Source organism: Spermophilus citellus (assembly GCF_964194105.1).
Source record: "Spermophilus citellus genome assembly, chromosome: 5".
In the NCBI taxonomy this organism is placed as follows: Eukaryota; Metazoa; Chordata; class Mammalia; order Rodentia; family Sciuridae; genus Spermophilus; species Spermophilus citellus.
In genome coordinates, this window is record NC_138186.1 from 163,321,313 (window position 1) to 163,334,589 (window position 13,277).

Here is a 13,277-nt window from a genome sequence, read left to right on the forward strand (position 1 = left end):
TTCTCCTCTAAGTGGTTCTTCTCCGGTATTTTGGTCAGTGATGAAAAGGTGACTAACACCATGTACCTTTTGGGTATGTCCCAAGCCCCAGAAGAAAATATGGTAAACAGTACTTACAGGCCATTGAGTAGCTGTCCCTCCCCCTCCCCCCTAGAAAAGTTCCTACCCAACCTCCTGCTCATGACCTTCACAAGTGTTGCTCAAGCTGGGGCAGCTCTCTCTCATCTGAATAGTTATCCAGGGCCTCTCTCAAAATCCAATTCCATTTTTGGTCAGGTTGGAAGTTTTAAGAAGTGAGGGATAATTCAAGGAAGGACGATTGGTCTTATTTCTGCCAGGTGAGTCAGTTATCCTACGAACAGAGGAACTCTGGTTTCAAAGGTTTCTGAATATAATATGGGAGTAGGTGTTGGAGTACAATGCGGCTATGTGGGAAAAAATAACAAAGCGAGGCAGTGCCCTAAAATACAAATGAGGGTTCAGACTGTGCGAACTTCCAGTAGTCCGAGGACTACCGCCATGAGGTTCTCCACCAGTCAGATGACACTGCTGGCTTTTTGCACCAAAATGAGGTGCGGAGAAAATAGAAAAGGCCCTGGTGACACAAGGCTGGGGTTCTGAAGGTCCCAGCAACTGGGGATGTTTATGCTGCGTGGAGAAAGCTAAGAGACAGTTGCAAGTCCAGGTGTCAGCTTCATAAAGAGGAGCCAGGAGGGACGGACAAATGGACAGGCTGAAAGGGTCCGGCGACAGCACAGGAATTTGGCTCGTGTTGGTTCAGAAGTTATCACCTGTTCTTGGGGGAACCCATCAACTAGGTAGAGATGACCTGATTGCTGTCTGGGGGGAGGAGGGCAAGACCCTGGCCCTAGAGAGAACTGTCCAACCCCCTGAGCAACCACTCCCCCCAGTCACAGTCCCACAGGTAAGGAGGGCATTCTGCTCCAAGGCTGGCCCCACTGAGGCAGCCTCTGCCGGTCAGTGCAGAAATTATCATCCCAGAGCAGGAAGAGAAAAAGCTCCGCTTTGGGCAGAGGGTGGGCCCAAGCTCTGTGCTGCAGGAACTTATTCTTCTTTTCCTTAGGAATAGTTTAAAGGCCGATTCTTTGCATTTGTTTGAATTTTGGGGGGAGGAGTATTTTTTAATACCTTTATTTGTTTTTATGTGGTGCTGAGGATCAAACCCAGGGCCTCGTGCTTGCTAGGCGAGCGCGCTACCACTGAGCCACAATACCAGCCCAGGGGAAGTATTTTTAATAATAAAATAAATGCAAAAATAAATCATCAATAATGAAAAAGATAGGCATAAGTACATAAATTATAGAATGGTACTGGCTAAGACTCTGACCTCCAGCTACAGGTGGCTTTTGAGCACATGGAATGTAGCTATTCTGAGTTGAGCAGTGCTATAAGCCTAAAATACACCTGGATTTCAAAGTCTCTGAATTAAAAAAAAAAAGAAAGAAAGAAAGAGAAAGAAAGAAAGAAAGAAAGAAAGAAAGAAAGAAAGAAAGAAAGAAAGAAAGAAAAGAAAAGCAAAGCAAAGCAAGAAAGACATCAGATTACAAAATATCAACAATCATTTTACATGGTTTATATGTTCAAATGATATGTAGTGTATATTAGACTAAGAATATATACTATTGACATTAATGCCATCTTCTATTTCCTTTTCTAAATGTGCTATGAGAAAAATTTTAAATTAAATATGTGGCTCAGATTTGTGGCTTTCATTGCATTTCCTTTGAGCAGCATCAAAACGGAAGACAAAATAAAATTCCCCTTCATTTTCAGCATTCCTGTTCCAAAAAAGCACTCACAATATTTCATAGATGCACGGAGACTTTCTCTGATACGCATACAAATAAAAGCAAAGATATGTTATACCTATTTCACTGAAGTTGGCTTTGTTTTTAACCTAGCGCTTTGTCTAGGAGAAGGTCCAGTGTTGGCACACGTGTGTCACTGCTGTATGGATGCTGCATGAGCACCCCCAGATGCACTTAGCATTCCCTTATTTGGAGAATTTAAGGGTTATTTTTTTTCCACAGTTTTTCTTTGTATGACATGGCTGTAGTGTATGCCGGGCCAAAGGGAATGAGGACTTTTAATTTTGATAAAGACTACCAAATTGCCATCCAAGAAGTATTCATCAAACTATATTACCACCGAATATGAAAATCATTAATTTGCCACCCCTTTGCCAAGCTTCTAAGGCCAGCTTCCTGGATTAATTATGTATCATTTAAATTTGTTTTTCCTAGTAACTGCTGAAGTTGAGAGGGTTTTTGTTGTTGTTGTTTTCACTAGGATAGAACTACTACAATTGCTAAGCAGTAGACACCTTATCCATTCTCAAATCTTCCATTCAAAACCCAGACATGGTGGCATCTGTGATCCCAGTGACTTGGTAGGCTGAGTTGAGAGGCACCCATGGGTCCAGGAGTTCTAGGGCAGCCTGGCCATATTGCAGACCCCATCTCAAAAAATCAAACCAAATCCAAACAACTGGAACTCTATTTTTTTTTCCTCGAATTTTCTTCATGTCTTCACTTTCAGATGAAACCCCAGAATATCCTTTTGTGTTTCCAATGACTGACAGAAAGTGCAAGTTATCCAATCTCTTTCAGTCACAGGAACAATCTTGTTTCAAGAACTAAAACATCAAGTCCAGACTCATAAGCACAAAATGCTTTCCTTCATTCCATTAAAGCTGGTCTGTCTTCCAGCTCCGCCTCCAGTGCTACAGCATCTTCCCTCCCCTCCTCCCCAGCCCCCTGGAGAAGCTGGTACCTTCCTCCCCATCTCTTTAATACTTGGGATTTTGTTTTCAGTGCTTATAGAAGCTCTCTACATATTCTTGATATTAATTCTTTGTCTGATATATGCATATATATGTATATGAATATACATATACCCACACATATATGCATATTTCAAAGAATTAATATCGAGAATATGTAGAGAGCATACACACACACACACACACACACACATACATACATATATGTATATATAGCAAATATTTTCTCCCAGCCTTTCACTTTTCTTTGACTTTATATCTTTTACTAAATGTAGATTTTGGAATGTTGATTTATCAAGCTGTTCTTAACTTCTGTAGTTTGTGTGCTTAGCAAAGCTTTCTATACTTTGAGATGACAGAAATAGACTCCCATTTTTATTTTTGTTAAACCATTATTGAGATATAACTCACATATGTTACAATTCTCTCAACAAAGCATACAAGTCAATGGTTTTAATATGAGTTAAGCATACCTAACCCCAAAATCTGATATGCTCTAAAATCTGAAGACCCCTGACTTGGTGTGACAGGGCATAGTAAGATTCAGGCACTTCAAAAATTTTGTATAAAAATTACCTTCTGCCTATATGTATATGTCATGTCTGAAACATAAATGAATTTTATATTTAGACTTGGGGCCTATCCCCAAAACATCATATTACATATGTGCAAATATTATAAATTTTTTTTTAATCTGAAATCTGAAATATTTCTGATCCCAAACATTTTGCATAAGGGATATTCAAACTATATAGTCACACAGGGTGCAATCATGGACACAATAAATTTTTAATCACCTTAAAAATAAACCCTTCAGGTATATCCCCAATTCTCCCATGCCTGCTAGTCCTGGACAGCCCCTGCTCTACTTTCTATCTCTATGGATTTGTTTGATGTGGACAATTAATGCAAACAGAACCTTAGGATATAAATGTTTGGCAACTGGCTTCTTCCACTTAGCACGATGTTTTCAGGGTTTACCCAAGTGCAGGGCCTGACGGTCCTTTATCACTCTCTAGGCTGGTTGATGTTTTATTGTGTGGATGGCCACATTCCATCTGGGCAATCAGCAATTAAAGAACATTTGGGTTGTTTCTGGCTTTTTGCTCTTATGAATAATGCTACTATGAAATTTGTTCACAAGTATTTACATGGATAGATACCTGTTAGCAATTTTCTTGCATGTATTTGAGGAATTGCTGGGTCAAATTCTATCTCTAGGTTTAAGAGTTAGGCCTCCCCAGTGTATGTCTTCCAAAGTAACTGCAAATGTAACCTTCCCATAAACAGTGTATGAGGTTTGCAGTTTCTCCATGTTCCCACTAACCCTTCTTATGATTTGGCTTTTGGATTCTGGCTGTCCAAGTGGGTGTGAGGTGATATCTCATTGCAGTTTTTCACTTACCTACCCATGATGAGTAATGGTGTCAAGAATTTTTGTCATGTGCTTATTAATCGTTTATGTATCTTTTTTGGAGAAGAGTCTATTTGAGTCCTTTGCCCATTTTTAATTGTTTTTTATTACTATTGAGTTTTAAGAGTTCTTTATACATTCTAAGCACAGGTCCCTTATTAGATACATGATTTACAAATACTGTCTCCCATTCACTGAGTTGTCTTTTCACTTTCTTATATGGTGTCCTTTGATGCACAAAAGTTTTTAATTTTGATTCAGTTCAGCATATCTGAGGTTTGGACTGGTTTCGTTTGGTTTTGTCACTTGCGTTTTTGGTATCACAGTAAGAAACCATTATTAAATCCAGGGCTATGAAGATTTATGATCTCCTCCAAGAGTTTTTTCATTGTAGCTTTTATGTCTTTGATCCATTTTGAATAAATTTTTGTAAGTTTGTTGAAGTAAAGGTCTAAATTCATTCTCCATACATAAATGCCCATTTGCCCCAGTACCATTTGTTGAAAAGGTTGTCCTGTCTTCATAGAATTGTTTTAGCAGCCTCATAGGAAACAACTAAACATTAAAGTGACACAAGACCCCTATGTTTTTTCATGTTTTATACATTTAAAAAAATTTTACTTAGATTTATGTTGAGTATGATGTAGGGTAGTTCTGCTTTATTATTTTCTAAATAGTTAATTGCTACAGTACCATGGATGAATAATGGCTGTCTCTGGCTTTTACTTTGTCATATATGTTTTTCTCCTACGTGATCCTGTTTAGGAATCCCATTAGGAAAATTTTCTTCCAAGATTTTGTCTTTGCAACATTATGCATGTCAACAGGTAATATGACATATTGGTCTAGGAACTTGGTCCCTTTTCAACAATAAAATTTTTATCTCTTATTTTCTCTCCCCCATTATCTCTATTCTCTTCTCCTAGAAGAGATGGGTATTGGAACTTTGGGATCTAACCCTTAAACCTCAATTTTCATTTCATGCTTTCTAACTCTTTGAGATTTCCCATTATTTTCTGGGAAAAGAGCTTCAATTTAATCTTTACACTAATTTACTGTTCGTTTGTGCTTTTTTCTTCTAATTCCAAATCCTTTACTTGATTTATTTTTATTTTTATTTTTTTACAAGTGAGTGACTGTAATGTCTTCTCACATCTTTCTGAGGACATTAATTCATTATAAAAGTCACGGGCATGCCTCTGCACCATGTCCTGTCCCTGTGCCCATCTCGCTCCTCATTCTTGGCATGGACCCAAGCCAATCATCAGTACCTGCGTATCTTTGCCTAAGGGCTTTCTCTTGCTCTGAAGCCCACATTGCTACCAAAATAGAGGGTGGAAGTAATGAGGAATTATTCTCTGGCAGCAGCCCTGGTGACTATCCCTCAGGCCAGATATCTCTGACTCATTCGTTCCTTCTTGGTTCCCAGTGGGACTGGGGTCCAGTGGCCCCTGTGGCTAATGCTCTTTACTGGCTGTTGTTCCTTCCCTTTATCCCTTTCTCACCTTCCAAATGAACTCGAATTCCTGTCCCAGGGTCTGTTTCTGGGGAGCCACTCTCCCTGAATTCCGTTTCCCTGGGCTGCTTCTTCCTTTCATTGTGTTCTATGCCTCTGCTTTAGTGATTGTAATTCTTGTTTGTCTGTTTATCTCATATTTGAAATTCCCTGCTACTTCATCTGTGAAGATGGGCAAGTTCATCTTAGAGGAAAAGAGGTGTGCGATTGGCATCTCTTTTTTAATCTCTAGGCACCCACTGCCAGGGTTCCTAGTCTGGTTCCAACACCTTTGTTGGAGGCTTGGGGGTGGGGCGCAGAAGAAAATAAATATTAAAAGCAAGAGTTTAATTTCATCAGCACAAATGTGATCTGGTGACGGTGCCCTCTGGATGAGGTATATTCCCACTGTGAGTTTTTAATGCACGGGCACTTTGTAGGGTCCTCTGGGAGTTCCTACTGCAAGCCTCTGCCTGTAATTCCTTTGATGCAGAAAGACAGTTGAAGACTCCAACCCCCAGACCTGGGGCATTCACATAGGTTTTCTTTCTTCAGACCCTTGCTATCTAAGGGTTCTTCCAGGGCAAAGTCCCTTTTAAGCTCCAGGCCAGCCAGCAAATCTAATTGACCCACAGGTAAAAGAATGTACAAAGCAACCAATGAAACAAACAATATAATCAATAATAAATAAAACAAATAAATTAATGCCTTCTTCATGCCCCTTTCTCTTTTTTGGAAAAAGCTGTGCTTCCTCTCAATGAACCCATCTCTCCTCACTCCTACAGGAATCTTTTAAAATCTTTCTACTTCTCAGACATAATTCAAACAGCAACCACTTGGGTTCCCCCCCCCCCCATTTCAAGGGGAACATGACAGACTATTCAAGTGGTTCCATTAGTTAGCTAAAGTCAGAAAGCCAGGGCTTGTGTGTTTGTCCTCCAACTTTGGCCTCTTTATAACCCTCAGATTTCCTCTTAGTGTGATTTTGGGGATGTTGGATAAGAAAGTCTACCTTACCCCAATCTGATGTTATATTTATTGCTCTAGTTCAGATGTTGAATATCCCCCAAAGGTTCATGTATTAAGACCAGGTCCCCAGTAATACTGTTGGAAGTGTCATAGATCTTTAGGAGGAGGGCCCTGTGGGGGGTAATTAGGCCATAGAGGACATGTCCCCAGAGGGGATTATGGAATCCCAGATCCTTCCTTTTTCTCTTTTGCTTCCTGGCCATAAAGTGATCACTTTGCTCTGTTACGTGCTACACACCTTGGCCATCATGGAGCTGTCTGATGTTGAACTAGAACCTCCAAAACTGGAAGCCAAAATTAGCCTTTCCTCTTCATATTTTAATTACCTCAGGTATTTTGCTATAGTGACCAAAATTATTTATTGTAGAATAATGTACAAAATAATATCTTTTTATATTTTCTTATGTAAGTTTCACTGTGTTTTTCACATTAAGGACTAAAATAACTCAATGCATCCTTCATTCCCCTTAAAATCACAATGCCCTAAAGTGCCCTGGTAGTCAACTGCTGTTCTTCCCAGGTTCAGGAAAAGGGCAGATTCCAGGAATGGGTAACTCCCTTTAGAACAAGCACAATTAGAGAAATGCAAATCAAAACTACTCTTAAGATTTCATCTCACTCCAGTCAGAATAGCAGCTATTATGCATACAAACAACAATAAGTGTTGGCGAGATGTGGGGGGAAAAAGTTATACTCTCATACACTGCTGGTGGGACTCAAAGTGGTGCAGCCAGTATGGAAAGCAGTATGGAGATTCCTTGGAAAATTGAGAATGGACCCACCATTTGACCCAGCTATCCCTCTCCTCAGTCTATACCCAAAGGACTTAAAAACAGCATAATACAGGGACACAGCCACATCAATGTTTATAGCAGCACAATTCACAATAGCTAAATTATGGAACCAACCTAGATACCCTTAAATGATGAATGAATTTAAAAATATGGCATATATACACAGTGGAATATTACTCAACAATAAAAGAGAATAAAATCATGGCATTTGCAGGTAAATGGATGGAGTTAGAGAAGATAATGCTAAGTGAAGTTAGCCAATCCCCAAAAAAACAAATGCCGAATGTTTTCTTTGAAATAGGAGGCTGATTCTTAGTGGGATAGAGAGAGGGAGCGTGGGAGGAATAGACGAATTTAGATAGGGAAGAGGGGTTGGAGGGGAAGGGAGGGGGCATGGGGTAATTAATGATGGTGGAATGTGTTGATCATTATTATCCAGAGTACAGGAATAAAGATACGAATTGGTGTGAATATACTATATTGTGTATACAACCAGAGATATGAAAAATTGTGCTCTATATATGTAAGAATAGTAATGCATTCTGCTAACATATATAAATTTTAAAAAAACCTGAATGCAGTACAAAAATAAAGGCAATATTAAAAAAAAAAAAAGAACAAGTAGTTACTGCTCAGCTTTGGCTTCAAAATAGATCTTTACGTGCAAAATGAGTTAATCATCTTGGGAACTGAGTTTGTAAGTAGAGGAGTGGTATCTAGATCCCCACATCTCCCTTTTGCTTATCTAGAGGACACCTGACTCTCTTGGATGAAAGAACTTGATGCCCAGAAGTTTCCTTCTTTGGATGTGGAAAAAGGATGGGAAAGGAAGAAGTGGAGGAAAGGTGAAAGAGCAGTGTCTGGTTTTCTGTGGCTAGAGGGGTTAAACATGGAGCAGTGGGAGATACTCAGAGTTGCATATCACTTCCTGGGCACAGACTTTGACATTAAGTGTCCTTTGACGAGTAGGATATGTAGGAATGGCACCAGCCACACAGTAGCCAAACAGCCTAAGAGAGGAATCTTGTCATAGCAAAGACCTGAGATAGGTTCTCCTGTGTTTCCCATGCAGAATGGAAGGGATCTGGTTCTTTGGGCCAAAGACACTTGCCGTGTTTTTCAGTGTGAAAGCTTCCCTAGGACTTGATGTGCAGACTGAAAACTCTTGGTGTATTTGACACAATACTGTACTTGTATGAAGCTACAAATGGCTTATTCTAAGACATTTGTGTCTTGAGGAATTGCTCCTGGTTTGAAATTCTTTTTCTGGACTTAATGATTCTCTCCAATACTCCTGTCACCCTCCATTCTTAAATTGTACTAAGAGTTCCGAGTAGGAAAAGAGAAGAGATACAGAGATGAGGTGCCAGGGATCTGCCAGTAGGAGCCCTGCCAATTACAAGGCGAGCCCCTGGGGAGGTCCTAGTCTAGGAACTGCAAGGAGTACTTGGCTGTGATTCAGAGGAGAACTGACCAAGCCAAGGTCAAGGGTGCTGTGAGCCTGAGGTTCATGTTGTTTTCCCAGCAGAGATGCCAGCGTGGGAGCTTCTCGTGGCAAGGTCAGTGGGGCCCCGGCTCTCCTGTGAGGACTCCATGCTGTGAGAACAGGTACCACCCGGGCAAGGAGAAGCGAAGAGGAGAGGGACCCGCAGAGCCTACACTCTTACCCGAGAGAAACCAAATGAACTCTGAAGATATCTTTTTCCAGGAACAAAATTGATTCACCTTTCAGGGGCAGTTTTTTCTCCAACCACAGAAGGATGGGGACCCACACAGAAGAGGAAATGAATTATGGAAAGTTAGGGAAACTACGTTTTCTTTGAGATGAAAGCTCATTTCCATGTAACATCAGTCCCACCACATATAATAGAACCACGATAAATACCTTTAGACACTGCATGTCTCTGGCCTGATTTTTTTTCTAAGTTTAAATGCCAGATTTTATTAACAATACTGACGATGAAATGTCCTATATCTTTAGTGACATAAAAGTCAGGGAAATAGGATGTGCTCGGCTTTGCACTTATTCCAACGTCTGCCGCGGTTACAAGACCATGGATAGAAACCTGTGAGTGGAAGGCCCACCACTTCTGCAGACAATCAATTACTTTACTTTACTGCAATTACAGTGGGAGACCAAAGCGTTTATCCTTCTCTTAGCTCCCCTATTTGTTCTTTCTTGGGAGGCATCGGATGGACGGGCACTTTTAGATGCTGCTGTAGATGGTTTCCCTACAGTAAAAGGCTATTAGTGGATTGCAAGACAGCCAAAGTTACAGCAAAGTGCATCTTCCCTGGTACAAAGGACACGGAGTTCTCTAATGGAATGACATTAGGGACACACACTCAGTGCAGGACCCTGAGTGCTCACCAATATCAAAACGAAAGACCCTCAATTAAGCTGGACCTTGACTCTCTGGGTCAGGAAGGGCTGAGGCACCTGCTCAGCCTGCAAGTGAAAGAGCTGTTCAGGCCAAGGAAGAGGTATAGGGAGAAGCTGAAATGACAGAAAGAAGTAATAACAGGTAAACTTGGAATCACAAAAGTAGGTGAAAGAAAAGAACCTGACAGGAATAGAAGAGAAAATACCATTAGGGAAAATAGAGTAGTTAAAAGAACCAGGCAATAAAAGCAACAGAAAATAAAAGGGAAATGTGCTCCCCCTCTCATTTCCCCTCAAGGGACTATGGCTAGGACCTCCGGCCAGAAGGGGACAGAAGCTGGGTTTCACCCAAGAGATGGCCCTTCTTAGCTCCCGTCCCACCCCTGGGCTCCCTGGTTCCTTCATGCAATTAGAATGGCTTGTTTACGACTTCTCGAGAATTGATTCTGTCCTCAGGCCAACTCAACAACCTGTGGAACACCAAGGGCCATATTTCTACTGATTGTTCCCTTGGTCTCTAAAGTTGCGAGATGAACTATTTTGTAAATCCTTAAGCAGCCCACAAGATTCAGTCCTGAGAAAAGCAAGAGAAGGGACCATCCCATCAGGCCTGTGAAAATCCTCAGGGATGCGCTGTCAGTTCAGGACCAACGGTGGTGCTGCCTTTGACATCTGTTCGTTAAATGCAAGGGGACCTTCTGAAGGGCCAGTAACGCTTAAAGACTTTAGCCGACACCAAGTAGAAAAAATACCACATGTACCCTAAAATTGGCAATAGAGTTAAAGAAAGAATGGGTTTTGAAATATTGAACATTGAGTCCAAAATGAGAATTTCAAACTAGGCCTTTTCCCAGAGAGACATAGATGTGCCCTTAGAATGTGCCTCTCCGGCAGCTTTGTAGCAGGTGTGCTGAGAGTCCCGGCTTTGCACACCTCGTCCAGGGAAACTTTGGGATTATCAGGGCCTCCTTCACCTCAAATGCCAACCACTGCTATGTTGCGATTATTATTTTCAGTTTTCAGAAGAAAATGAAATGTAAGGAGAAAAAGAGACACCTCCGTGACCACACGGATAGGATAGGTAGAGCAGTGTTTCAAATCCAGTCTGGCTCTGAAGCCCCAGGACCATAAAACCTGTCCCTTGCAGCAGTGAACAGACACTGGCTCAGTGATTGGCTGACACAGCTGCTATCCTTGACCTTACCCTTGGGGGTAACTAAGATGAGCCCTAAGGACACACCCACATTGGAAATCCAAACCTCTCTGCAAACCTTATGCTGTGCCCGACACTACAATGAAAGAATAAAAAGAAGCACGTATACAGCTTTAGAGTTTTATTTATTTATACCTTTTCTGAATTACAATATACACCCAGAGTTCATATTCACATTTTTTTAGGTACTAACTTGTTTTTGTTTTTTCCAAATCAAAAATGGATCTTCCATTGTAGCCTAGTCACTAAAGCTATTTGTGGACCCTGTTTCTACATGATCCCCAACTGACAAATAGCACTTATACTCTTCTACTGTCTTGTTGGATTATTAATTAAGCCACCCTGTCTGCTTTAGCATGGTTGATTCACAGGTTTTCCCTGGTCTGTATATTTAAAAAGCTTCACCTTTCAGTGTACAAGTAGAAAGTACATGTGCAACCTGGTGTGGTGGTGCCCTCCTGCAATCCCAGACACTCAGGACACTGAGGCAGGAGGATTGCAAGTTTGAGGCCAGCCTCAACAACTTAGCAAGGCCCTAAGCAACTTCATGAGACATTTCTCAAATTTTAAAAGGAAAAAAAAAGGCTCTGAGGATGTAGTTCAGTGGTAAAGCACTCCTGGGTTCAATCCCTGGTATGAAAGAAAGAAAGAAAGAAAGAAAGAAAGAAAGAAAGAAAGAAAGAAAGAAAGAAAGAAAGAAAGAAAGAAAGAAAGAAAGAAAGAAAGAAAGAAAGAAAGAAAGAAAGAAAGAAAGAAAGAAAGAAAGAGAGAGAGGGGGGGGAGAGAAAGAGAGAGAGAGAGAGAGAAAGAAAGAAAGAAAGAAAGAGAAAAAGAAAGAGAGAGAGAGAGAAAGAGAGAGAGAAAGAAAGAAAGAGAGAGAAAGAGAGAGAAAGAAAGAAAGAGAAAGAGAGAGAGAGAGAAAGAGAGAGAGAAAGAGAGAGAGAAAGAGAAAGAAAGAAAGAAAGAAAGAGAGAGAGAGAAAGAAAGAAAGAAAGAGAAAGAAAAAGAAAGAAAGAAAGAAAGAAAGAAAGAAAGAAAGAAAGAAAGAAAGAAAGAAAGAAAAAGAAAGAACATGTGCAAATATTCTTTCTTCTTTTACTTTTGAATATTTACTACTATATCTGGCCAGCAAGTGCTCCACAGGTTTCTGTTGCTATAAGAGGAAGAAAATGTACTATGAGTTGAGTATATACTTTGCACTTGATGGGGGAAAATATTGTCAAAGACAGGGAAAAAAATGCACAGATCCCTTTTGTGGACCTTAGTTTGGAAAACAGGGAGTGTGGAGTCTGGAATTTTCTTAGTTTTTCAGGATTTAAAATTTTGCAAGATGTTAGACTCGTGATTCTTAAAATAAGAACATCTCTGGGTGTTCTACCTGAGAAACATAATCCTGAAGAGAAATAAGGAGATACTATAATGCAATCAAGAAAAATAACAATGATAATAACAACAACTACCTTTTGAGGAGTAAAAGTTAGATCATAGTAACATAATGAATACTCAGATGTTACAGTACCCAGGGTTCTAAGAAGAGAAAGAACCAATAGGATAGATAGATATATATTTGGACAGGTAGATATATAGATAGATGATAGACAGATAGATAAAGTGTAGGTAGATGGATGAGTGATTTAGGGAAATTGGCTCACATAACTATGGAAGCTGAAAAGTCCCACACCAGGCTGTCTACAAATTAAGATTTTGAGATGTAATGTTTTATATTGTAATATGTTACATTACCAATAATGTGACTAAGGAGTCATACATGTGACTACTAATATATACTAGTATATTACACCAATGTGACTAAATAATATAAAATGGCCTGAATACTAAGTAGAGATATACACAGTCTTGCTTCTTTCAAGAAAAACGTGAAAGTTATACTTCATGATTAGGTTAAATTATATTCCTTTATTCTGCTTTATTTTTCATTTGTTTTAATCTGATACTCTCCTAGCCTCTAGAGGACATGCATGTCATAAAGTGGTCAAAAATTGACTCAGGTTTCTCAGGAACTCCCTTGGATTGGAGCTAACAAGGGTCAGTCCTTAGTGAATTTTTCTCTCTGGAAAATGCTTTAGTAAGAGACAAATTTATTTTTAAAAAAGAATTTAATCAATGACATTCAAAAAAAAAAAAA

General features: G+C 40.0%; 1 protein-coding gene across 1 annotated transcript in view; it reads right to left on the minus strand.

Annotated features, from left to right (window-relative positions):
- The window catches only part of LOC308649645 (uncharacterized protein), a 626,952-nt gene that overhangs the window by 237,377 nt on the left and 376,298 nt on the right, over positions 1-13,277 (minus strand). The window lies entirely within an intron of this gene.